The sequence below is a fragment of the Pagrus major genome, chromosome 4 (assembly GCF_040436345.1).
Source record: "Pagrus major chromosome 4, Pma_NU_1.0".
NCBI lineage: Eukaryota > Metazoa > Chordata > Actinopteri > Spariformes > Sparidae > Pagrus > Pagrus major.
The window spans coordinates 29,554,526-29,582,369 of NC_133218.1; positions in this window are offsets into that span (position 1 = coordinate 29,554,526).

Here is a 27,844-nt window from a genome sequence, read left to right on the forward strand (position 1 = left end):
CTCAAACAAGCATGTGAGAAAAGATATAACGAAAGGTCAAACCAGAGAAGAAAACTCTGAGAATGGGCAGTGACCTTAATCTTTTAAATAAAATTGTCAAAAACTGCTAACCAAGAATGTACGTACGTGCTAACCAACCGTAAACAGACTGGTAGGCTGTTGTTATTGTCGTTTCAGTTGCTCATTGAGTTGATGATGTCATTGTTTCCCAAATATTTGTCCACACAGAATCCAGTGTTTTTTTCAAAAATCTGCATTTTTAGAAGGCGTTTCCCAAAACTCTGTTTTGTGACACGCCACTTACAAGTGAACAAGAGGCTAAAACGTGGAGGAAAACATTCATCTTGCAAAATATTCATATACAACACACCTAAAGACAGCCAAGTTATCAATCCATCAGATTTTATATGGAAACAAAATATATACAGTATGTGGCTTATTTTACTAAATAAGATTTATTAAGCAGCCTGTTGTCCACACGTGACGTGCTCCTTCAGCATACCTCAGATGACACATGGGCATTATACTGCATGCAGATCTAACAGTGGGAATTTAATTATATCACTATCCATGAAGCAACCTGCCGCTTCAGTCTTTATAATAACATGTCATTCTATCTCCACCAGCATCTTCTCCAAAGCATCCAAACAAAATACCTCATATATGATTTATTCAAAAAGCTGGCTCAGAATATTAATTCAATATTCCTCCTTTCTAGAATCCAGTGATCACACATTTTCTGGTGTGGATTGAGCAGAGAAGATGGAACACCAATGTGAAAGCAAACCTCCAGAGAAAAACAATCCCATCTATCCCACTATGCATCTCTTCACCTTTCCCGCTTCTCTTTGGACGGCAGGCAGCGTTTGAAGTCTTATCGGGTTCTCTGCTGTTTCATGTCCGCCAGATGAAGGCTTTTAATGTCGGAGCAAAAGGTAGTGTCTGAATAATTACTAGGGCGCCAAGCTGAGAACGCAAATTACTGCACACAGCAACAGATGTGTGACGCACACACACCAACAGAGCTGCCCAAACACGACACACGTGCAAACAAACAGGCAATTCACACCCGTGTAATCATGCACAGCTACACAAGCCCATCTTCGTCGCAGGCTCACATATACGCATACAAACAGACATTCAAATGAATGCATAGCACTTTGGTGGCACTGGCTCAGGAGGTGGAGCGGGTTGTCCACTACTCAGAGGGTTGTTGTTCGATCCTTGCGTCCTCCAGTCTGCATGTTTGGTCACTGTAGTTGAAGAGGGCGTGTGCCATCCACGAGGACTTGGAGGGAAACTTCTCGAGAAGTTGTATTTTCTCCAATTTCTCTTTTTCCTGACGCAAACAGTTACCAAGTACCTCTGTCCGTTGCCAGCGTACTTCAAACCAAGTCATTAACAATCTTCAAATACTTTGGTCCCTCTGAAGTTTCTTCTTTGCTGGGATTTTCTAAATTTAGCCTAAATTTAATGTTCCTTGTTTATTTTAAATTTCTGTTTTTCCTAATTTCAGGTACAAAATAGAAACTCTTCAGAGGACATGGTATCTATAAATACAACAATTTTGAACCTGATGTACATAGAGCCAAGAGCACATATAGTTAATTTATTGTCTTTAAATCACCACTGAATTATCCAGAAGACTCCGGGGAGTATTTAATCTATTTAGACCAAGGACCCTAGACCCAGGACTCTCATTAACAGGCCTACCGATGCTGCCACAGATTATCTGGTAAAGTGAATGGTTCACGGACGAAATCTACTCCCAACTGAGTTGCTGGCAGATTTTGTCCGTCCACTCTGACAATTTCAAACTTTCATTGCTGCATTTGCAAGAATCTGGGAACTACTGCATTTTCAGACAACCACAGTTTATAGTGCCTAATGTGTGACAAATCATTCACAACAAGCATAACAGTCATAATCATCAATTCTTTTGCAAACATAACCTCTGTCATAACATTTAACTCAACCTAACAATGCCATTTGTCAGAATATCTCTGTGTTGCTAATAAGATACTGAAACGGGTAAGGCCAACATCTGTGTTTGAAGAAGTTTGAAGAAGTTGAATTCTGCATTCAAATGTCTCAAAACAAACCAGACCTTTGTTATATATTTTGTTTAGTTGTGTACTTACATTATCCCAAATGTTTCCAACAATGTTCAAACTCAGAGAAATCAACAAGTTCCCTCAAGGTAACGGTGCACTCTTTTTGGTTGCCCGCTGCTACTTCCGGGATATGGAAATCAGAAAAAGAGCCAAAACTTAACACAAATAAAACTTTAAGACATTACCTCGTCTGTGAACATCAGATAGATTCTCATCAACAGTGGTGTTAATGGTGTATTCACCACAAGCAAAGCGATTGTTTGTGTTCATTCTAACGTTAGCAAGCAACTGTGCACATAAATTCATCACTCGCCAGAGACTTTGGTTCTCTCTCTCCTTTTCTACCTTCCTCTCTTTAACATTATGTTCATGAAGTAAAGTACATTTCCTCAGTGTATACCCCTCAATGGAGCTCACCTCCGCTGATCGCTGCTGCAGTCAGGTTGATAAACAGGAGTGAAGATGAATCCACATTATAATCACAAAAAGTTTAAAAAAAGTAATCTGTGAGCGCTCCTCCTGTTGGCAAACGGCTACGAATCAGAGCAGAATCTGACATGACTCCGAGTGTTTTTTCCTCCAGAAGGTCTGGATGGATGTTGTATACTGTTGCAAAACCACACCGATCAGTAAAATACCAAGTTTTTAGAGACAGTCTGTGATGGGAAACATTTACAACACATAACAAGATGTAAAACAATACATAGTTTCTGTTCAAACAAAATGGTGTAATGGATAACATCCTGTGTTTGTGTATGTGTGTGTCAGCTACAGTACTGTGTGTCAGTGTTACCTTTAATCAGGATGACAGACAGACAACAATCCTCCCTGCCATTTACCTAAGAGGCTGCTCATTCATCTGCCAGCTCTCTCTCTTTCTTACCTCACATATACACACTTTCTCATTCTCTGAGTGTCAATTAATCTTTCTCTCTTTATCCGTCCAGGTTGTCCCCCCCCTCCACTCTTACACACATTCAGCATCATTCTCTCCCGCCCTGCGCTCATTGTGCTGTTGCCAGTGTAGTTAAGGTGATGGCTTGACAGACAGCGCTTTAGGGTGACGCCTGTTTGCCTTGTGTTTTATGGCGTCAGTATTGTGAAGAAGGCATTAAGCATCTGTCGCCGTCATTAGCCGGCCAGCACACTCAGTCTGTTATGAGATGCAGATGAATGACTTGAAGGAAATCCAAATGTTCACATTCTGTCGTTCCCTCCTCGGAGCGTTTTATTGGATTTTCTAATTACGCTCCATCATTTTGTTTTCTTTTTGTTCCCGTTGCCGGATACAGAACAGCTGTCGAAGTCTCACAGTCTAAATTGTGACTACGATTATTAACAATTACATTATTACACTGTTTTACATTTCTATTTTACCACAAATCAGACGTGCAGCTCAAAGTCGATCTGTTTGGCTTCTCTGGAGCAATTGGGGGTTAAATGTCTTGCTAAAGGGTCAGGGTAGCCCAGTCGCCAGGATATAATGATAGCAGTTAACGTTTCTGCAAACCACAGATAAGTCCAAGGTTAACATTTGTAACAAACATGGCATATTATGTTCACATTATATGCTTATTAGTTGACTTTCACAGCAGGAAGTAGAGGAGATGGTGGTGGGGCTGCCAAACAGCCGACTGTAGTTTGAGTCACACTTGTGGATATTTTTGAGGACACCAGGGGGTATTTCCATAGTGCCCTCAGATTTATCCAAACCTCTTGACTCTTTCACATTTGATGTTACAGGCAGCCTGATTTTAAAATGGATTTTGTGACATAACCCTAAAATTTCAAGGTGGATTTTTCTTAAAATTTAAGATTGCAGTTTGCAATGTGACCGGCTGCCTCCGCAAAGTTGTGTATTCGTGTGTGTGTGTCCGTCTATACACGTGCTTCCTCTTACGGCCGTCCAGGCACATGTTCTTGTGTATCTGTCTCTGCATGTGTGTGCCTAATGGAATGCCCCAAGCAAAGCCCCCGCTGGGACATCATGGTCAGACAGACTTATTCAACAACACAAATAAAAATCAATAAACAATCTGAAGTTTTCACCCTAAACACTGCTTCTTTTTTTAAGCTCTGTTTTTTCAATGAATATACAACGTGGTCAGGACCTCAGCGGCGTAGACAGGTCCTGTCCCTGGGAGAGATTAGATAGTGTCTCTAAAACACGAAGAAAATTGAGGGAGAAAAGAGGAGAGCAGAGGACAGAGGAGGTTCTGTGTAAGCAGAGCAGTGACGCTGAGGGTCAAATCAAATGAATACAGACTGAAGTTAAAAAAAAATGCATAGAAAAAAGATTTTTTTGAGGAGGGGTAGGACGACGATTGGGCATTTTGTCGATGCTAAGCAATTTAACGTAGCATGGGTTGGTTATTCTGACCAGTCAGAAGGAGAGAAAATGTGCAGTATGGATCTGAAAGAACACAAAAAACAAACCAATAAAATAATTTTAACAAATGTATGCTTCGGTTTATTATTTATCAGATTATTTCTATACATTGCAGCTATGTTTAAAAAAAGCACAGGCTGTTCACACAAGCAATTTGTGTTCACATCACACACACACACACACACACACACACACACACACACACACACACACAGAATTACACCCTCAAGCATGTGTATGTATGTGTGTGTGTGTGTGTGTGTTCATGTGTGTAGGTCTATGTGTGAGTGTGTTTGGGAGAGCCACTTTGCCAAGAGCGCTAATTAGAGGTCAGTTCAGTTTGGGTAGATTCTGTTCTCACCCTCTGATTCCACTGCCCGGTCACCAAAAGGCTCCTACCCTGTGTGTGTGTGTGTGTGTGTGCGCGCGCACGCCTCTAAGCCCATATGTGGCAGAGAGAGAGAGGTGAGGGCTGGTAGGTCTCGGGGCCAGACCAGGCAGCCAGTCAACCCAGTGAGGAGGGCTCCGTCATGGGATGAGGCCGCTGGCTGGCCTGCCTCTCTGGCCTGGATCTATGAATCTGTGACTGCAGGCCCTACAGATCGTGGATCTGTAAGGCTACTGTCACATCACATAATAGCAGACAATCTTGTTTTTTTTTTCTATATCGTGTTCTCTGCAGCTCACTTACTCCCTCTGTGTCACTACCTCTCATTCTCTACGATCTTTGCAGACTATTTGTGTTCTTATTCTTTTGGTGAAGCGTGCATGAAACACAGTAAAACCAGTCGAACCAAAGCAAATAACACAGTGGCATGCACTTGCACATCACGAACACAGAGGGAAAAAAAATCTATTTTGGGGGGGTTAATGTTCTTGTTTTCCTTGTGTAAGTCTGTTCTCATCATCACGCCAAAATGTGCTCCTGGATCACCTTTTGTAGTGGGAACAACACAGAAGTAGTTTTGAGTATTTTGCCAGGTGTTCATATGTCTGTCTGTCTGTGAACAGATTTTGTCAGCTCGATAGCATCGCAAACGTGAAAAATAGAGTCATAAAGCTTTACCAGTGTGTAGTTGAGGATCAATATTAAGCTGATTTCAAGTAGGGCATTGTCCGAGCAAGGGGGACAAAAACGCCACCATGCTGACGATGTTGCAGCTGCTGTGATCCTATTGTTTTTAGTTTATTCTGTAAAAGCAGCAACAAAATGAACAACAAAAAAGGTGTGATACAAGATAGAGTGTCAAAGTTTGTCAAAAGGGACCCAAAACACACAGACAGGAAGTTGAAAAACTTAAAGTGAGCTTTTTGAAATCGTAATACAACAACTGAGGACAAACCGGAAAGCCATGGGGAACAAATTGGGAACAGAGGGAACACACGCAGGTAAAACCGGCGGGAAGGCAGGACCGAGAAACACAGACGAACGAAGGAAGAGTGAGGAGAAAACACCAGCTTCAACACACAGTAATGATAAACTAAGGGGACACAGACAAAAAAGGGCTGGAGAACAGACAAAGACAGGAAGTGGAAAGTAACACATGACACATGAGGATATAAGCTACAAAATTAAACGTTAAGTTGTTTGATCTGTTTGGTTTACGATTTTAAAATTAGCTTTAAAGTGATTTTTTTCTGGTGTTCCTGATTTATAAACAACACTGTGTTCAGTGCAACATCTATTTTCAAAGTCTGTCTCATGTCATTGTGTGTAACGAATGCTGAAACACTGTCATGTCATATGATCCACCTCAGAAACATGCATCCACAGAGCGATACACTCCAGTATATAAAGATGCATATCTGCCTGTCACTGTGTGAAAGACAGACACCAAACATGGCAAGGGGGAGGAGAAGAGAGAAAAGAGCAGAGCAGGGCATCTGTGTCTCACCAGAGGGGGTGTCAGACATACTGTGTGTGTATGTGTGTGTGTGTGTGTGTGTGTGTGTGAGTGTGAGTGTGAGTGTGTGTACATGCTTCTGAGGTTTATTGAATAGCAGCGATAACAGATATGGACACAGGATTGGAAGTAAAGGGGGATGAGAACAGGAGGGTGAAGTGTAGAGGTTTGAGGCTGGGGGCTAATGTTTAAGTGTGTGTGTATGTGTGTGTGTGTGTGTGTGTGTGTGTGTGTGTGTGTGTGCGTGCGTGCGTGTATACTGTAAGGGGAATGCCAGAGTACTTTAACCTGTCTGATGGTATTAGATTTAGAAACTGTAACAGCCATTGAGGGTATACGCTGCTGAGGCAAGGGTCATACACATCTGTAAGGATGTAGAGCCTTGTTAAAACACATGCACGTTAAAGAACGCAGAAACAGCAAATGCCTGGACCAGATTCACTTCACTTATACTGCATAAACTTCAGGAATCTACCTATGAATTACACAGAGGAAAACTATTGAGATATTGTACCATTTAGCAAACTTAGACAGGCCAAGTGTAGCATTTTTTTAAAGGCTAGGTAACTTCACAAACCCTAGATCTGGATCTGTTTTTTCTTGGTAAAGCACAAATAAAAACTCTTTTTTCCCCTTTTTTTCTGCTGTCTGACTGTCTTTCCTCTTGCTCTCTATCTCTGTTTCCCTCTGTCCATCAAAGCAACCTAAGCCTCCTTTAAGCCACGCCGGGTCACTGAAGGCTGAAATCTATACCAAACTACCGGATGGACCACAGACGTGAGTGTGCACGCAGACACAAACACACACATACACATCTGAGAAGACAACAGATACCTCATCTTCTCGCAGAGAGAGACAGACATAGGATAGGAGACAGAGGACAGACAGAGAAAGAGAGAGAGAGAGACGGAAAGACATAAAAGAGATAAACACCAAGGCAGAGAGAGGAAGAGAGAGCAAGAGGAGGCTGCAGGTTCACGGTCCCAGAATAGACCAGACCGACAGGATTCAACCACAACACTGGTGCAGAGTTACCATGTCAATTTATGACTGAGTGCAACTGAGATATTAATTGTGTCACACACACACACGCAAGCACGTGCATGCGCGCACGCACACAAGCAGACACGACATACACATGTGACCACTTTAGATATGATCATCCACCATAAAAAAGGTGTTGTTAAACTTCACCCTTGTATTCAGCTACAACCCACTTTCCTCACGTTTCGGAAAAATATAACAGAGGTGGGGGAGCAACCGCTGTAGGAGGTGTGGACTTGTCGCTATGAAGTGTGTGATGTGGGTCGGGTGACACGGGTGGCACTTTGGGCTTTCCCATATACATGTGTTGGCTTGGCTTGACTCGGTTTGAGTCAGCACGTCAGCCCAGCGTGGCAGCCTATCTGCTTGAAGGTGTCGCTTTCACTCAGCGTTTTTCAATCCCCCTGCCCTGCATGTTTTAGATGTGTCCCTGCCCCAACACACCTGATTCCAATGAATGAGTCGTTATCAGGCTTCAGCAGAGCTTGATGACGAGCTGATCATGTGAATCAGGTGTGTTGGATCAGGGAAACACGCATGCTCCAACACACACCATAGCCACAACAGAGAGGCAGGAGAAAAACTAAACTTCAAATTAGATTGACTTGAAAGCTATAAAAGTACTGACAGTTGAACACAATGTTTTTCTCTTCATGCACCTGCACAGACATGAGTTGAGTCTCGCGACTCATGTTTCATGGGTTGGCTGCAGTCACAACCAGGTTATTGGCCGGTCAGGCACGAATTTGGCCCCACTGCTGAGATGGCCCATCCTGGGTGCAGTCAGCACAACTCAGTGCATTTAAACTTTGGCGCTACTAGAAGTGTCACTAGAAAAGGGTTACTATGAGAGGCTCTGCTCTGTGTTTGTGCCAATACTCTGCCCTAGCCCTGCTGTTTAGTACAATTTATGTCATAGTTTGTCAGATCTAAGCATCTTATTAACCTCTAGGTAAAGCAGTTACCTGCAGACCCAATTGTTGTGTTGACTGCCTCTGCAAGAAAATAAATGTTAATAGTTTTAAGCCTAGTAGAAATTATGTGGCTCTTCTAAAGCACATCATGGCCAATGATCTTTTGATGGATTGACATCTTCTTGGTTTGTAGACACAGTGACAATCTGCTGAGCTTCACAGCTCGAGCTGTTGACTAGTACTGGCTGCTGAACACTTGGCGGTTGGACTTATCATAATCTTCTGTGTTAAGGGTCATTTTGGGCTTTTTAACAGTAATGGGCTATGATATTGTCCTTATAAAACGTGTGTGTGTTTGTGTGTGTGTGTGTGTGTATATGTATGTGCGTGAGAGAGAGCCTATGTGACGGATGGGGTTGTGAGGAAACGTAATGACACACTCCAGTGGTCCAGAGAAGGGCAGAAGCACCGTCTCATTGATAACTGGATAATTATGTACTCTGTCATCATGTTATTGTGTGTGTGCGTGTGCATTTTATTTTTTGAATGCATGCTTACACACTGTATGTTAATCTGGGTTGTCATGGTGCCATTTTACCCAATCTTTAAGGCTCTGTGTGTACATTTTTGCTACATGTGCTAATTAACAGGTACACTGTGTGTATGGCACCTTTGTGTGCCGGTCTGTATGTAGATGGATGTAATTTTGATGTGTATTTACACACACACACGCACACACACACACACACACACACACACACACACACACACACACACACACTGTGTGTCACTTGCTCTTTCACTGCACCTGCTGTAGCCTACATGATTGTGTATGACAGCAGTGAAGTGGGATGTTAAATTGCTGTATTATGTTAGTACAGCGTGTAACATATACACACACCTACTCGCTGTCTGACACACACAAATGCATCACTCTTGCACACAGAGCCATACGCGCAGAGGGGGTGTGTATTATAGGAACCTCCTTACAGTGAAAAGACATGACATCAATTTCATTTCAAATGACTGTTGTCATCATCCGTTTTTCATCTCCCCATCATCTCTACCTCAATCACCTCGCTCCTATACCTGCCTCGCATTAGGATATATGAAATAAACACACGCACACATGAATACATATTATTATTTGCACTGATACAGAAACAAGCAAATGTACAGCAGATGCACACGCAAACATACACATACACACCAGGCCTCCATCCTGTCACGGAGCTAAGCCCTCAGCGTGTCCCACACTCCCATTGAGAATCTTTTGGACTTCTGCTGTTCTGTGGTTTTTCCCAGTGATGTGGGCTTGTGTGCCTTTGTGTCTTGTTTGTTCCCTGGTGAGTCGAGGGGATAGAAGCTGAAGGAGGCCATACGATTGGGCTGTCACTAATCCCTTAACAACACGGCTGACTGTGATTGGCCATGACCGTACAGAAGGGGATGGAGTCAGCAGGTGGTGGGGAGGATGATTGAATGGTTGGAGATATGCAGCAGTGGGCAGGTGGGAAGTGAGAGATGCAAGGAAGGTGTCTTTCTAGTTTCAGAGTTGGGGGCTTGAAAGTGATAATAACTACCAAGATGTGATACAAATTGTGCTCTATTAAAAATAATATAAAGTAGTTTAGATCAACATTTTGCACAAATCGTACTAATACATGCTGTATCACAAAGACTTTAAATACTCTGATTATGAGGGCTACTTTAGCAACTCTTTTTCTGTATATGTGTTTATGTGTTCACGTTGGTGTGTGTGCATTTGTGTGGTCATCGCCACAGGCAGGATTGTCCTCCGTATCTGTAAGGATGAAACCCTAATTAGAGGAAGCGTACTGCAGGCCCTCTCGTTCTCTCTCTCACTTTCTCTCCCTTGCCTGCAGACCTTCTTGTCATTTCAGGCTAAGGTAGGCACTCTCTGCTCTCCTAAAATCCCCTCTGAAAGCACTGCTCTGATATCCGCTGCTCAGATATCAGCTGCTCAGATACTGTATAACGGGCCTAAAGCCAGAACAAACACACACACTGACCCCACACTCAGCATCGCCCTCAGTAAGTGTGTTCATGCCTACACTTTGTACGAAGAAGAAGAATAAATGCATAAAATTTTCATCATGAATGCATTATGGTTTCTAAAGAGAACACATATGTACTCATGATCATTATTTTGTTTTAGGGATACTGTAAATTGTATGAATGATGTTTTAATTTGGTTTTCCAGTTTACTAATTTAAAATTACTAAATTCATTTCTAAGTCTTTTGTACCGTGTGATGACTCACATGTTGTGTCAAAGTTTATATAAGTGATATGATTCAGTGCTGCACAGTAATAGTCCAACAGGGATCAACAGTAGGCCTGAGTCGAAAGGACAGGAATAAATAAGAAAAAAACAGAAATAGAGGCTGCTCTGCCCTTTGCTCTGCAATGTTGTGTGCATGTGATGCATTTATGTGTGGTTTGAATATTTCCTTTGCCTTCTTCACGTTTTTTAAGAACAAAGATTTCCAACTGACACTGTATGACTACATAACGTCGTTGAGCTCAGTTCAATTCTCCTTCCTAAGTAATTACACTTGTCTGTAAACGTTTCAAAATTTCTTGTCATTGAGAGAAAAAATTGGCAAATGAAAAATGTTGTAACCTTGAGCTGATGCAAGATACTGTAGGACGAGTGTGCAGCATTATAAACAAAGGACATTGGCTGGGACAAATAAATCACTCAATGCAAAAAAATACTTTTAAAAAATCAGCAAACATTATGAACAGTGTGTGAAGTCACAGTCCTGGTCAGAGCTGCTGTAAATCACCTCCATACTGTATCCCCACTCTTCAAACTGACCCCCGTCAGTCTTGAAGGCTGTGTTCAGTCACGGCCTGGTGTCTGGCCACGTTTGTGGCTAACTGACCCAGGAGCTAATTAGATCAGGGTAGCTAGCTATAGCCAAGGATAGCTAGCAAAGGGCAGCAGTTGTGGATTACTCTTGTTATTGTTTATCTTTATTAAAGTTTGATTATAATTTCAAATTACGTTACTCATTTCATTCTCCATTACACCAATTTACTTATTTAATCAATATTTCCCTGAGGTGACATCAACATTGTGCATTCTCCACAGACAGATTCAGTGACAACATTATTGAAATTCCACAGCGACCGTCCCAGCCGCACCAGAGGCATTAGCATGATCCACCAGGAAGTGCCCTTTCTATCCATTGAGGCTCTGTGCATGGGTCACATCACAGATAGAGTTGTGGCTCCATCCATCATGTGGGTTATAGTTAGCCGCCTATGCTAATGTCTGACCCAATGAAAAGTTTACTGAGAGACGGACAAGGACATTGGGGTGGACTCTTGTCATCGCACGCCGTAAACACACACACATACACACACACACACACACACACACACACACACACACACACACACACACACACACACTCTCTCTCTCTCTCTCTCTACCACACACACTCCCCACTTCAGCACTGTGGGGCTGTCATATTTCACAGTACCCGGTAGCGTGGGGTGAGTTATGGCCATGTCACAATAGAGGTAGTGTGTGTGTGTTTTTGTTGTGTGTTTATGTGGTCACACATTCATGTGGGTATTGTGTTTACACTGTGTGTGTGCGTCCCAGGTCCACTCCTCACACGTTTATTTATAAAACGCCTGCTCACTCCAAATCAGTGGTGTCCAGAATGCCGCTGCATGTGTAAATGACAAAATGATTTATAGAAATATTCCTAAAATAAAGTCCTACACGACAGGGGGGGATGGAATACCCCCAACAGCGAGGACCCACCATGGGAGACACACAATAAATGTATGTACACACAAACACAGTGCACAGGTTTATGCACACAAGCTCACAGACTTGGTGTGGCCCGTGTAGGGACAGAGAGGACGGCGCTCTGGTAAAACAGCTCTGTAGATTTATGACCTGTAAACTAGAAGATGGACAGATGGATGATTGGAAGGATGGATCAATGGAGGGGCAGAATAAAAAAATGAAAGGATTAAGACAGAGGGAGAAGGATGGAAGGACAGAAGGACAAACACATGATGGATGCACAGACAGATAGATGGAGAAGGAAGACAGCAGAGAGGACGGCGCTCAGATAAAACTGTTTTATGGATTTATGGCTTGTAAAGTGTTAGACAGATTTAGGATTTAAAAATCTAAGGAAATGAGGATAAATATGTTGGAAGAGAAGAAGAAAATAAATGGTTGGACGGACGGACGGATGGATGGAGCGTCGGCTGGAACAAAGAGAGGTCAGGGCAGTGATAGGAAGAGAGGAAAGGAAATGAAAAGAGAAGAAGAAAAGGAGAAGAAGCGAACAGAAGAGTCCTGAACTCTTTTACAGACAGTAGTAGGAATATAACAAATCCTGAAGTGGTCTTTGCTTCTTTGTGTGCCATGATTCCTGGAGGAATTGTCAAAGCATGAAATGAGTCTTACGCTGGGAATTGTCTCATTTTGACTGGAAATGGTGTTATCGTTCTGTGCTGGTAATTATGCTCTCTGAGGGGGCTGGCATAGACAGAAAGAGACAGAAAGAGCGGAAGAGAAAGACACACTTTGATCTTTTGTGAACATGATGGGATGAGCTGAAAGAAATAAAATGTGTCTGTGAATGAGTGCATGTGTGTGTGCATACAAGGGAATGGTCACTGTACTGTACATGAAAGCTGGTCGTGGGGACTAAACGTTACTGTGATATTAGTTGGTTTGCATTTTCCTGTGATGTTTATTTTTTGTGACATGCTGAGATTATCAGTCATTTATATAGAGGGATATCCTCTGATCCATATACCATAACAATATCAAAGAGGTTTAAGGGTTTCACTGGAGCCACTGGAGTTTCCAGTATATGCTTTAAACATTTCAGATTCCTGAAACTCATTCTCAACTGGCTATTTAAACTCTTTAAACTGGCACAGGTCATGACACTGTGCTTTTTAGCATCAATTTTAGCAAGAAACAATGAGTAGATAAAAAAACAACGTTTTATCTGTCTAATGTCCCATCCAATCACTCATCTGTTTTTTGTATTGTCTCATACATTCACCCTCAACACAGGTACCAGAATAAATGCTAGCAATGCAAGTTTCTGCTAACCGCGGATATTTTGAAACTTTAGATTACTTTATATTGCAACTTCATGTTTTAGATTCGTCTCCAACCCAATTGTCGCAATAAATGTCAGCCAAGTTCATTTCTTCAAAACAACAGTTTCAGTTTCCAGTTAGTTTAGGTATAATTTTCTGTCTCTCGTCACATTGTAATTATGCCCTGTTTAGGTTTAGGCACAAAAACTACATGGATAGGGTAAGGAAAGCATCATGATTTGGTATCATTACCTGTTTTGGTCGCCACGCTAACGGATGGAGACGTTCCAACTTCCTGTCAAAAATAGCCGGTTTGGGTCGCCACAAATCACGGCTGGAAATGTCTCCAGGTGTCCTTAAAAATATCCAGTGGTGTGACTCTAAGTCCGGTGCTCTGTTTGGCAGCCTTGTTGGCTTGCAATACCTACCTTCCCTCCACCTCCAGCTGCGACAAGTGGCTAATAAGCATATAATGAGAACGTGAGATGCCACGTTTGGCGCACGTGTCAACCTTGGATGTTACTGTGGTTTGCAGAAATGTTAACTGCTAACATAATTACCTGCTGACTGGGCTGTTTGTCTCACCTGGTTCTGTCGCCACAAAGAAGGCTGGAAATCATCCGGACGTCTAGTCAAAAATATCCATTGGCTTAATGCTTACAAATGTTAACACCACCTTGAACTCTCTCACATTGCCAGTCATCACGCCGCCACCACCATCTCCTAGTCCTCCAGACAAGAAAGTCAGCTCATATACATTTAATCCAAACGTGATAAGACACATATTGGAAAAACGTTGAAATGATACATATGAAAGTTACAAAATTAATGGAACTGCCAACATTTTATCCTGCCGACTGTACTGTTTATCTTTCAATCCTTCCCTTTTTACCCTCCCCCTATCTCTATTCCAATCTCCCCCTTCGCGTTACTTTGTCTTTCAGTGCCACATTGCCATGTGTCGTGTGGTGTAAATGGGTTGTGTTAAATGTTTTTCTGTCCCTGGTGAGTGTTAACAGTATGGAGAGAGAGGCTGATAATCTTTAAACAGGGCATCTGCTGGCATCTGCTTTATCTTTATTGTTCCCCGGACTCCCAGCAGAAAAATATACAGGCATCGAGACAGAAAGACACGCAAGCATTGGTGACACATTGTGTATGCAGTTCACAACACATTTTTGCACATACACATACATGACGGAACACCCGCAAACTTGTCATAATCAATTCTTCATTAAAAAATACAACCTTTAAGGTAGATGAGGAACAGAGAGTGAATAATTATGTAGAGTCATTGAATGTGTGTAAACTCACATGTGCTGCATTGTCACACTGAAATTGCATCACATTAAAAAACAAAGCACAAGAAAACATTTTAAGAAGAGACGTTATAGGCTTACAATCATGACTGACTCGATAGCATTAATCCTCTTAAACTAGATTGAATTTTGTCTGCAAATTGTTTGATGGTTTTGGTCTAAAGAAAGAAAAAACTGAACTGCAAAATAGTCTCAGTGTTGATTCTTACCGTTAACCACGCAGCAAAGTAACCGGCCAGAGTACTTTAAACTTTGATCTGATACAACAACACAAAGGTCCTTGATCCAGAAGATGGTGTAAAGACACAGGAAGGCATGCAGTGCACTCAATAGCATAGCACAAAGTTCGTTATTAACTAGTTACTAAGGAATGAGTGAGGAATGAGTCAGGAACTAGTTAATAATTAATTAATTGTTAATGAGTAAGCCTTGAATAACTGATTTGAGGACTATATGGTAGCTAATGATGAGTTGATAGAGAACAGACTGGGAGATTTTACATTAATTAATCAGTAAATCTGATTGACTATGAACCAGCCACCAGCAACTCATTAATTACTAATTACTTAATCATAAGTTACCCTTTTTCTGTACCCTTAGTACACAAAAACAGTAACTCAGTAACTCATAATCAGGAAATAAGGAGGCACTACTTAGTAACTACTAGTATTAAGTCTCACTTTACTTGAAGGTACACAAAAATAGAAACTAATGGTACTTTAATCAGTAATTAGTAATTAACTAATACTCTACTTGTTTTTGTCACCAAACACAATGCTGATTGGGATCACACATGCATTATTTTACCTCAGAGTCAGTGAAGTCTCAAAAAACTTTATACTATACTTTATGTAGATAAAGATGCAGATAAAGTGCCACCAAATAAGGAAGAAGAATGGAAAAAAGGTGAAGTGAGACGTGTGAAGATGATGTGATTGGCTTGCAGCAGGGATGGAGATCACCCAGAGTGAAGAGAGGGAGATGAATGGAGGGATGGATGAAGAGGAAATGGGAGGAGCGAATAAAAAGACAAGGGGAAGCTGGGCTTTCCATGGGGGGCCCAAGGGCTGGCAGGCACCTGCGTCACACCTCCACTGTGTGTGTGTGTGTGTGTGTGTGTGTGTGTGTGTGTGTCCTTCTGTCTGATTCTGTGATTAATGAAGACATGTCAGTGTGGTAATCCTCTCTAATAAGCACCAGTGGAGCAGCCTGCAACTGTGTGTGTCTGTGTGTGTGTGTTTTTATGTATATGTCTAAAGTGTGTGTGTGTGTGTGTGTGTGTGTGTTTATGTGAAGTTTGCAGCCTGTATGAACACGGCCACAAACATGTGGCAAGAGTGTGACAGAGAACTGTAATATTCTTACAAGCAGCTTGCATCTGTGCGCGTTTGTGTGTGTAGGTGTGTGTGTGTGTGTGTGTGTTATCTAATGTCATTCTTTATAAGTATGCCCAGATGTTGATACTGGAATGGCTCTTTAATTACCATTTAAACAGCAGGGGCTGTGTGTGTGTGTGTGTGTGTGTGTGTGTGTGTGTGTGTGAGGGAGAGTGTGTTGGGTGTGATTGTGTGTGTATGTGTGTGATGTTGACAGCGAAACTACTGTTTAATTACCATTTAAACTGCGAGAGCTGAGTGGATCATTTAAAGACAGAAGAGCTCCAGCCAGCTAAATGAGGAAAACAACACCATTACACACACACACACACACACACACACACACACACGCATACACACACACGAAACCACACAGAAAACAAGACTATTAAGGTCTAATAAATGATACCCCTGTGATGTGTAGCTATTTTTAAAATAATAAAAGGAGTTTTTGTTTATAGAGAGTTTTCTCGAACACACACAGATCCTTAATACACTGTCACATACTAAACACCTTGCGTTCTTTATTAAAGGTGTGCAATAAAATGTTTATCTTCATGTGTTCAGGCCCCTTGCTTATGTGCATATATGCAACCATCTGTGAATGTTCTTCAGTCAGTCACCCTGTTAATCAGTCAGTCTGCTACTGAGGCAGGTGGCCAGTCAGTCACCCCAACAACAACCCATCCAGCCTGCTTGTCTCTTGAATTATACAATTAGTCAGTCAGCCAGTCGAACAGTAAATTATGATCAGTCAGTGCTTTTCTGTCTTTGCAGCCTTTAACTGGAAAACAAACATCAACATCACAATTAACTGATTAAAACATTCTTTACTTGACTTACTTTTACAGAAGTTGGCTGAAGCGTACGGAAGATAGGAATAGACCATGTTGGTCAGGAGCAGTGTTGGGGGTAGCGTGCTACAAAAGTAACACACTAAGTCACTATATTACTTTAATCCTGTTTAAGCTCGTTCAAAAAGCCGCATGATGATAAACAGTAAGTTTTGAATGATGTCAAAGGCTTTATAGTCGACAGAGACCAGGTTAATCCGAGGTTATTGTAGCGAAACAATATTACCCTCTTCCATTGTATAATGCCCGTTGTGCTTCCGCAGTAGCGTAGTGTAGCACATTACAGTAGTCTTGTAAAGAATAATATTACTTTCAAATGATAGTAACTAGTAATATGTATTACATTACATTTGGTAACTTGCCCAACACTGGTCAGGAGTTAGTCATAGAGTTGCATCGCTCATGTGTGCATTTTGACAGTGTTTATGTTGACAGACATGAAAAGGCAGGAGTTGGAAATGTTATAGCGTCACTCAAATCGTAAACAAAATAAAATAAAATAAAATCGTACAGAGCCGTCCCATGAGCTTTAAAATAGATTTCGAGACATTTGCTTGTGTGATTCCTTTATGGAAATGTACATTTTGTCATGTTTTAAGGGACATTTTAAACACTTAATACTCTGCATTATAAACAAAATACTCACAGTAACATACAATACAGTAAGAAAAAAGTATGTATATATACAATATCATTAATCATTTTTCAAAACAAAGTCACAAAGTGCTTACAGCTCAAGATAAAAACAGCACACACAGTCAGGATAAAACAAAAAAAAGAAAAATGGTAGAAATAATCAACAAGCAAGTGAAGCTCTGCACCTAAGCTCTTTACATTTGGTTCTTTATTATTTCTTCAGGCTGTAATGAAAGCAGTATAAGTGATTAATTATACAAAAAGGGCAATTATGAATGATAATAACAAATTATTTTTACAACGCCGTGGCAGGTACAAATGAAGGCGCGGATGATTCCTCACACAAAGGTAGTTAAATAATTACATTGTAACAGCGAGAATGATAGGAGTGATCATATTTGTGACAGACAGGCTGCGACGCGCTGAGAGTATTATGATAATGATATTAATGATGGATCTGTGCGAATGTGTGTGTGTGCGTAAGAGTTCGGTGGGAGATGTCTCACCTCACACTGGGTCTCTCAGCCCGATGCCATCTGTTCTGCCAGTGCACACACACGTAGACAGAAAATTGCACACACACACACACACACACACACACTAACACACACAAACACACACACAGTTACACACCAAATCACTGTGAAGAGAGAATAGATGTGAACATTCTCCTGCAAGAAGATGTTTGTGTGCAAAGACAAACACTTATAAAAATAAGGATCCTGTGCAATGACGCACATTATAAACACACACACACACACACACACACACACAACACTCTCACACTCCGGGACGGTCGGTAATCCTGGCTCTACCCAGAATGCTCAGCTCTGAGGGTTCAGCCAAAGGGAAACCAGCGTGTTGTCAACCTACTGGACATACATGAGATCAGGGACGTGTGTGTGTGTTTGGGTTTGCCGTGTCCATGGTGACTCTAACAGATCACCAAATGGCAACACAGGTAAATAAATAAAATATGGAGGAAAAAAAACGTGATTTTTGGCTAATCAGGCTGACAGAAAGATAGTTTTTTTTCAATCCGAAACACGTTTTCAACATTCTGGATCTTTATTTCACGACCTCTGTCATGTTTAAACATCCCTCTTCTTCCCTCTCCTTCTGTCACTCCTATATTTTCTGTCATTGTCAAATAGCAGGTCAAGTAAAGTGGGGGAAAAAAAATTTAAAAGATGATATATCAGAGGCCTTATCTGTCACCGTGTTTTCTCGCTGTGACACACATACAGGAGTTTGGGTATAAAGTACGTGCCTGGGTATTCTGGCGACGCCTAGACTGCATATGACCAACATGCACAGACACACACACACATGCAGCGTGTGCATCCATGTGGCGTCGCCTGGACGGTGTACGAGCAGCATATCTGTCAGTGTGTGACAGGTTGACAGCTCAAGCTCCCAGCACTTTGTCCACTATCATCACGTCAAGAAACACACACACAAACACACGCACACAGTCACATACTGTGATAACATCAAAATGGGCCAAACTGGCTACTTTAATAGTTTTGATACTGTCAGAAGTCATATCTGCACACACAGAAGAAAATAAAGAATTTAAAGAGGAAAATACTGATGTTTTTAAAAGTCAAAAAAGTGCTTTGTTTTAATGAAAGCTACTTTCTCGAATTAAGGGGAACCATGTAGTATGAATTGTAATATTTACAATATTAATGAGGTTATAATACAAACTCAGAAATATTTATTTTTCCATAACTGAATAAACAAGCTGTTCTCAGAGGAAAATAAGGTCCGGTAATAAGGTTGGCAGGGTCCGCCAAGTAAGGCAGTATGAAATTGTGTCGTTCTTTGAGGTTTGTTTATTTTGTTTATTTAGTAATCTAGTAATGTAATATAAAAAAATTCAATTAATGAAGATCTTTCTCTTCTGATTAAAATGTCTCCACCTAAATCTACATAGCGCACCTTAACTATAACAAATGTAATAGTCAACTTTCCTTTTTTCCTTCATTTTTAAGTGAAAAGTATGAGTTATGTGAGAGTTTTCTCAATCAAGAGACAGGTGTCATAAAACTGGAACACTGAGTTTGAAAGCCTCGCAGCTTTTAAGTGCATGCCACACCCTCTCCCCTCCCTGTCACTCTCCACTCAACACTATCTGTCACAGCAGAAATGCTGTAAATTGCCTTTAGAAAACAACAATAACTCAAATTAATTAATGATATCAGATTCAGTGGGATATCGAAAACCAGCAGGCACTTTCATGAGTTTTATACAGATTCTGTTCAATGTCACTCCAAAGTTATCAGCACTTTACTGAGCCTGACTTACAGGCTCATAGCAATGCACAATATGCAGACGCCACATGAGCGCCAATAGTATTATCTCACCATAATAGCTGCATTTAATGATGCACACACGCGCCTCAAGTCTCCTTTTTATGTCTGTAGATGGAGTTCAGCCCTTACAAAACCAAGCCAGGTCAGACCAGATAATTTGACTCGCTCCTCGCACAATCACGGATCATGGCTTTAGCACATTTCATACAATTAAGGATTGTGGATTTGAAGCAGACTAAACAATGGGCCCAAATTAAATTTTGAGTTTCTCAGTGAAAGACACTCTGGCTGCTCTGAAAATACAATCAAACAGAACGAGAGTATAGACGTAGTCTCTAACAGGATTGCTGGGCATACCCACTCACAATATGGCATCTTTCTCTCTTTCTTTCTCCCTGATATTCTATTACTGTCTCTCTCCTCTTCCTCGCAGTCCAGCACTCAATGGACACACAGCTGTAGTTTAATTCTACAGTTCTTCCATTCTGAGGCGTGCATTGTGTCTCTTAGTGTCAAGACCAGCAGCGGTAACACAAAGCAGAAAAGAGCAATTACAGCTTTAGTAAGAGACACACAGAGACAGAGACAAATAAAGGAAGAATGAAGCCAAGAAGAATGAGTGAATTGAAATATCCAAGCAGACTATTATGGGAGGAATTCTTTCAGGGGTCAACACCCTTTTTAATACCTTCACTTAACTTTTGGCACATGGAAATGAGAGGGTTTGTAAAGAATATGATGTGTAAGAGAAGGAAAGACTGAGTTTAAAATAGCAGAAGCAGAGCCATAAAGAGAGGTTGGAGTAATAGTCACATTTTTTTTCTTGCATTTGAGGACAGAGACAGACATTAGATGGAGCTACGTGGTGAGACATGAGGACATACGACAACAGGGGGCTCATTGCGTTTGTAATCCTCCAGTGCAGAGGTCTGGAAACAAATATGCATGCATGTACTCTTTAGAAAGATATTTCACAGAAAGTTAGGCTTAAAAAGTAAAACAGAGAAGACACTCAACAGGGTCAAGGGAGGACAGACAGGAAACAAAAGAAAAAGAAACAGACAGTAAGACAAAAGAGAGATTACACAGACATGGATTGAAACGGAAGAAGACGGAGAGAAAAGAGACCAAAGTTACAGGAAGACAGGAAGGGAATAAAGAGTGAGAGAATGAAACAAAAAGAGACATTGGACAGCTCTTCCTCCAAGTAAGTGAAAGACTTCAAACCGCAGTGGATGAGAGAGCTGCACTTTATAGGGCTATTCTCTCTGCATTAGCATTAGCTATAGCTCTCAGACTGACAACCCGGCGCTCTGTTCTCAAGGTCAGGAGGGGCACACACTACCACGGGCCACAACTACACACACACACACACACACATAGTCAGAGAATCTATTCACACACACTCAGGCATTCTTATGCACAGACAGATCCACACACTCTGGCATGCACAGACACAAATACACGCTGACACACATAGAGACACGCCGACACGTCAATGAAAAATTTGCCTAAACTGAAGAAAGGAAGCTGTTGCAGACCCCGACACAAATTATAGGTTAAACACATTTTATTTTTCGTCGAATTTATTCTGGAAATGGTTACATAACGAGGTTGTCCACTCAGGAAAGTTGTGTTACAATGTGGATTCGTGTGCTGTACATGAAGTTGAACAGCTAAAGGTTGTGGATAAGTAGTAACTTCATAAATTAATGACATTTCTGATATTGAATATCATTTTGTTTAAGCATAGGTTTTTGCTCCAATTTGGTTGCGGTGTGAGCAGTTCATAAGGAATCACTGCTGATTTTGCCACAGCATGAGATTAATTCTCTAGACAAACAGTTAAATTGACCAACCCTGGTTATTACGAGCCACGAAACATAAAAATCTAAATATTCTGCAAGATTGAACTGGAAACCCAAACTTCCTAATTTTCACTTGCTGTTGGTTTTGCTCTGGAATTACAAAAGGTAGTCTAATAATGAATTCCTGTATTATTAACAAAATACAAAACAAACACGACCGGGGAACAGACGAGAAAACGCAGAAGAGACACGAAGGCAAGAGACAATAAGGGATAATGTCTGTTTAGTCATAATATATTTTAGAAGTCTTTAGGGTAAGCAACCTTTCACACAAACTTGAGTTAAAACACATGGTGATCACAGATGCACTTTCCCTATAAAGTGATTCATTGAGGCAGTGTTACCACAGGGTACCTGACATTAATGTTGCTTAATTACTCAAAATTATTGATTGTGTATGAATGGCCGTTCCATCCATTCAAAATCTGCGATGCATCCAAGCAGAAAAACACTCAAGTAAACGTGGTAAACACATGGCCAACATGGCTGCTGTAGCGTGTCACTGGCAGGTGAGTACTCCGTGGTTTCTGGTTAATCAGCTTGCAGAACCTCATTGAGACATTATTTATGCAGGCAGCATCAGCTGTGTTCAGTATTAACGTGGCCCGGCCTGCTGCTAATGAAGACACTAACTCATCTGTTATGTAAAAAGTGAGAGAAAGAGGGAAAAGATGCTTCTCCTGCTGTCATGTAGAGGTAGAATAAGTCTAAACCTCAGACCTTCGGAGCAGTGTTGAGCCATCTATCATCTGCAGAGTCAGGATTTACATTCCCAGGCTAATTCAATTTATAAATCTCTGTCAGAGTTTGGGATTTCCTTTATGTACAGGACTGTTTAGGACCACACTACATTAGAAACTTAACATTAACTTGGCAATCCTCCTTACCAGTGAATGTATAAAACTTGATGGTAAAATGTGACACTGTGTTTTCCTCCAGTCAGCGGTTGACGCTTGGGACACGAAAGGTTTCTGCACAAGCAGACACAGAGCGGGGCAGAGGAAAAAACAAAGAGGAAGAGAGAGCGCCGAGGCAATCTGTGATGTGATTTTTTGATAACCATAATCATAATCTGCCTAGGGCGATCCAATTCCTGAGACAGTTTATAGGGTAGGGAGGGCCATCAGAATTAGAATGAGATGAGCATAAATGGCTATTTATCCTGTGTGTGTGAGTGTGTGTGAGTGTGTGTGTGTGTCTGTCATGAATGGCTATTTACGTGGATTAACGGATTGGTGAGGCCATCTGAAACGCATGAAGCGGACCTCACAGCATGTCTGCACCACACAAACGCACCCACACACACACGCACACACGGATAAACCTTAAAACATTAGAGTGTGTCCAAATACCTGCCTGTTTTCCATATAGTAATAGTGTGTATGTGTGTTTCTTTTTGCACTCGGACTCGTGTGTGTGTGCGTAATCCCAAAAGGTATGTGTGTGATGTGTGTGTGTTATATGCACAGACAACATTTATCTACCCAGAATGCGCATGAGTGTACTTATTCATCTGGCCTACGTGTGTGCACTTAAATGTGTTCTTAAAGACGTGTCTGTTTCTCTAAGTGTGTGTGTGTGTGTGTGTATGTGTGTGTGTTGGGGAGTGACTGAGTGTTGAGAGAGTGGTAATTACCATTCAGCAGTAGCTAAAGTGACATGTTTGAGGAAGAGATAAGGGGACATAAATTGGCCTGGTATAAAACGGTGATATTTCCTCTACTGCTTTAGAAAAACCCATTTACTCTGCCTCTTTAGCATGTCAAGACCCCTGTCACTACCCTCTCATCCCCTCGGCCAGAAGGACTCATGCACACACGTACACACACATACTCACACACACATATATATGCTTCACGCAGTCAGCCGGCTCCTTGTGAAAAAGTGCTCATCTGCATTCTGCTATTAACTTGGAGAGACACACAGAGAGCGACAGAAAGGGAGAGCGTGTGTGTAAATCAGTGTAATGGGGCCAAGACCTCAGTAGCTCTAAAAAGAGAGCAGACATGTGGAGGACAAGACATGATTTTTTTTTTTTCTCCTTTCATGCAGAGAAGCAGCGATACAGCACATCTGTCACTGCCGGCCACACAATTGCCCCTACAGTCAGACACGGAGACCGCGAAACATGAAAGGGAAGAAAGGGAATAAAGGCGACAGAGAAGAAGAAGAGTGACAGCGTGGACAGTACTCGAAACTTGCACTGCTGGAGCAGTTATCTGTTTTATTTCTTTGTTTCTTTAGTTGTTCCCTGTTGTACCTTGTTTACTACTTTTTTTCTTTGCACTAACATTAATAACAGAATTTGAAAAACTGTGTTCAGACTCTATATAATTTTGCCAATTGCAATTTCCCACTCAAAAATACATCCGTAGCTAAATGTAGTTTTCAAAAGCTACACACAAATGTCATTTTTGTGTGGTGTGAAAACATATTTTCACTCTATATGACACACTATGACACTGAGTCATTTAAGGTCAAAATTAAAACCTGTAAATTTTAATTGAAAGAGTGACAGATGTTTTGGTGCTTACTGTTGTAAGTATGGGTGTCTGGGAGGGACTTAATTCTCATTTGCAGGCAAAGTAACTTGTGGGTCAAAAAGGTGATAATGAACATTAAGAACAAAAATAGAAACAAACATATATTGTCCTTGCAAGAGACCAAACTCTCTTGGGGCATTACGTAGTAATTACGATGGGAACAAAGGAGGAAGCCAGGTGATAAAGTCTGTGTATAGGTGGGAGGTCAGGGTGGATGGATGGGTCAACAAAACATTTTACGCTTTGACATGAGAGACAACTGTTTTGTGTCTGATTCCAACAAGTCAAAAAAAAGAAAGAAATCTATTTCAATCTGGAATGGTTTTGAAATGCACAGAGGAATAGTGTCATCCTGTCGATAGGGATACGTGGACCCGTTGGACCAGTCTGATGTGAGCAGAAGCACTGAACTTACAGTAAGATGTTTTTTTTGTCTGCAGAAGTGTGGTTTTGCACCTGATTTCATCATTGTATCTACAATGGATCTCTTTGTGTAAGCATACAATTCAAACACATATGTCAGACCAATTCCTTTTAGACTGGCCAAAGAATTAAATGAGCTAAAAAGGACGGAGATATTGGTAAGTTATTGAACTGTGGCTCACAACAAACTCTTCCTTGTACCATTTTTAAGGTGTGCTTTGGCGCAGCTCGATTCGGCCCAACTCGGTGCGTTACAAGTGGCATTGGAAATGCAAATTGGCACAGCTTGGTTTGACTTGGCACGGCCAAAGGTGCCAGTGGAAAAACCCCAAGACACTTTATATACTTAGTCTAATTAAATGTAATACTTTGAGTCAGGATGTTGAAAATGTTTATTCATCTTTTCAGCATCATTATGTTGCCACCAAACAATTCAAAAAGGGACAATTTTTCAACCCGTGTGTCACACTGAATTTACCATATGTCAGTAGCACTAACGTTGTTGTATTTATGTTTGGTTACCCACACCGTCAAACTATTAAAGTATCCAGTGTCTTGATAGAAAACCAACTGTTGTATACATTTCTCAGACTTCAGTCACAGCATTCCCATTGTCCACTGGGGTATGGACTGAAATCTTTTCTCCTTGAACAAAGTTATAGAAGACAAAACCTTTCAACAGCGCCACACAGAGAAGATTGTGAATCATTTGTGCGTGCCATGCGCTCCAGGTCACAGGTTAGAGCCCTTGGTGCGTTACTAAGCAAACACACACTCATGCACACACACTCAAGCCACAGGTGAGAAGAAGGGAGGAGGAGAAGAAAAGGAGTGGAGAGGAGACGAGGTCAGACCTCTCTTTAGCCTCACAGCTGTGGGCCGGATAAGCCTTTTTCTCACAGGTAAATAAAAGCCACACCCTGAGTGTGTGTGCGTGTGTGTGTATGTGGTTGTGTGTGTTAATGTGTATGAACTTGGCTTCTCCCTCCTGCCATCCCCACACCACTGACACAACCCCATGCACAATCTCTGCATTCCTTTTCATCACGCCCTCTCTGCATCCCCCATCCTCTGTTTTATAAAATGTTGCTCCTGATTGACTGATTTTCTTATTTCATTTTCGTCCACTTTTTCTGTCACACCCCCTACAGAACTTGGTATTGTCTTCTATTTGTCTCTTTCTATTATAGCTATTTGATTTTTCTCTACACATCTTCATTTTCTTCATATTATTCTGTCTTTCTGCTGTTCCATTGCTGTTTCTTCTTTTGTATTTTGTTTATTTGTAATACCATCTCTCTGTCTCTCTGCCTAATATCCTCATTCATTTTTATGCACAAACCTGTATTTACACATTAATGCTTACACACACACACACACACACACACACACACACACACTCACACACACACACACACACACACACACACACACACACACACACACACACAGAAAGACAAACACAGCTCCATGTCAGTCGGTTCTCTAATCGCAAGGTGTAAAAGGATCCTGTCGATTTTGGGCGGCGGGTGTTACATCTAATATGGTCCCCGCACAGAAGCAATTCACACACCACACACCTTCACACAGAAGCACAAACACACGCTCATGCATACCCGGGATTTCTTTAACACTCACGCAAACACGCGTTCACAAAACTTAGCTACTCTGTTGGTTTGGCAAAATCAAAGCACACAAAAACATCCTCTAAACCTACCCTTACAGAATGCAATGTGTGTTTCTTTTTGCAGAGCTGGACAAACTTAAAACTACAGCAGCATCAAAGAAAAACAACCAGTTGTCTGCCTTTGTCTTACATTATATATATTTAAAAATAAAATATATTTAATCAACACATGAACCAAATATATACACTTTACCAACTATCTCACTCACAGTGTATTTAAAGGGTGTGTTCACATTCTATTATTGTGCTTATTTCCCTCTGATTTCTAATATTTCTTGTGCATCGCCCTGACTTACTTTAAAATATGGTTGAAAATGTTTCACTCATTTATTCAGGAAATTGAATTCAGTTCAAAACATTGTATTCATCCCTCAAAGGGTGGTTCGAGGCATGCAGGTCTGTTAACACAAGTACTTCAGATGCATTAAAAACAAGCTAAAAATACAAAAATGTTAGAAAGAGTTGGATGGATAGCGGGCCAACAATATCCAACACCACAAAAGCGCATTATGTAGAAAAAGTCATGTTTTTTTATCAATCTACACGTCAAGTTAAATTGAGCATTTCTTATACTGTGGCTGTTCAGACGTTTAATGACTTCTGGGATTAAACAAAACGTTTTTCAACCTGTTCAATAAATAAATCTTTATTGGACTCATCAACAGCTGAAGTTTCTGCTCTTTATGCCAGGAAATATCTCATATATTATGTAAACTGTGTTAGTACTCATGCTCGGTGTGATTTATTTAATCCTATACAGTGGTACATTCTAAGATAAATATCCATTTATTACACATTTTAAAGAGCAGTTCTAAAGTAAGTGGAGAAGTAATCAGAAAGTGGAGTTGAAATAAGCTGGTATTAAGCAGGTAATCAGTATTCTGCAATGAACTACATCTTCAAAGTAACCTTCCCGAACCTGATTGAGTCAAATGAACAATAAGTGTGTCTGACAATGACAATGATATTATTCTCTTGTTGTTGGTAAACAGGCAGGTCTGGTGGATTAAGACACCAGCGAGTTTACTCCTCTGCAGTGACAACAGAAAAGCCATGTACCAATTGAAACTGAAGAGGTTTTCCTGCGTACGCGCAGCCTGTGTAATTATTTCAAACACGAGGAAAACCAAATCACTTTACAATGCGGATTTACATATGATTAGCGTCATACAAAGACAGGATTACTACAAGTAGTCGAGAAGAAGCCTTTCCCCTCTCGCAGTCTCCGTCTCCTTGTCTTGATTCAAAGAGCCTTGACATAAGTTAACACTGCTCTCTCGCTCACTCTCACCTAAAAGGTACAGCAGCAGTGATGACAGCTTACAGTCTGTACCTTTGTAC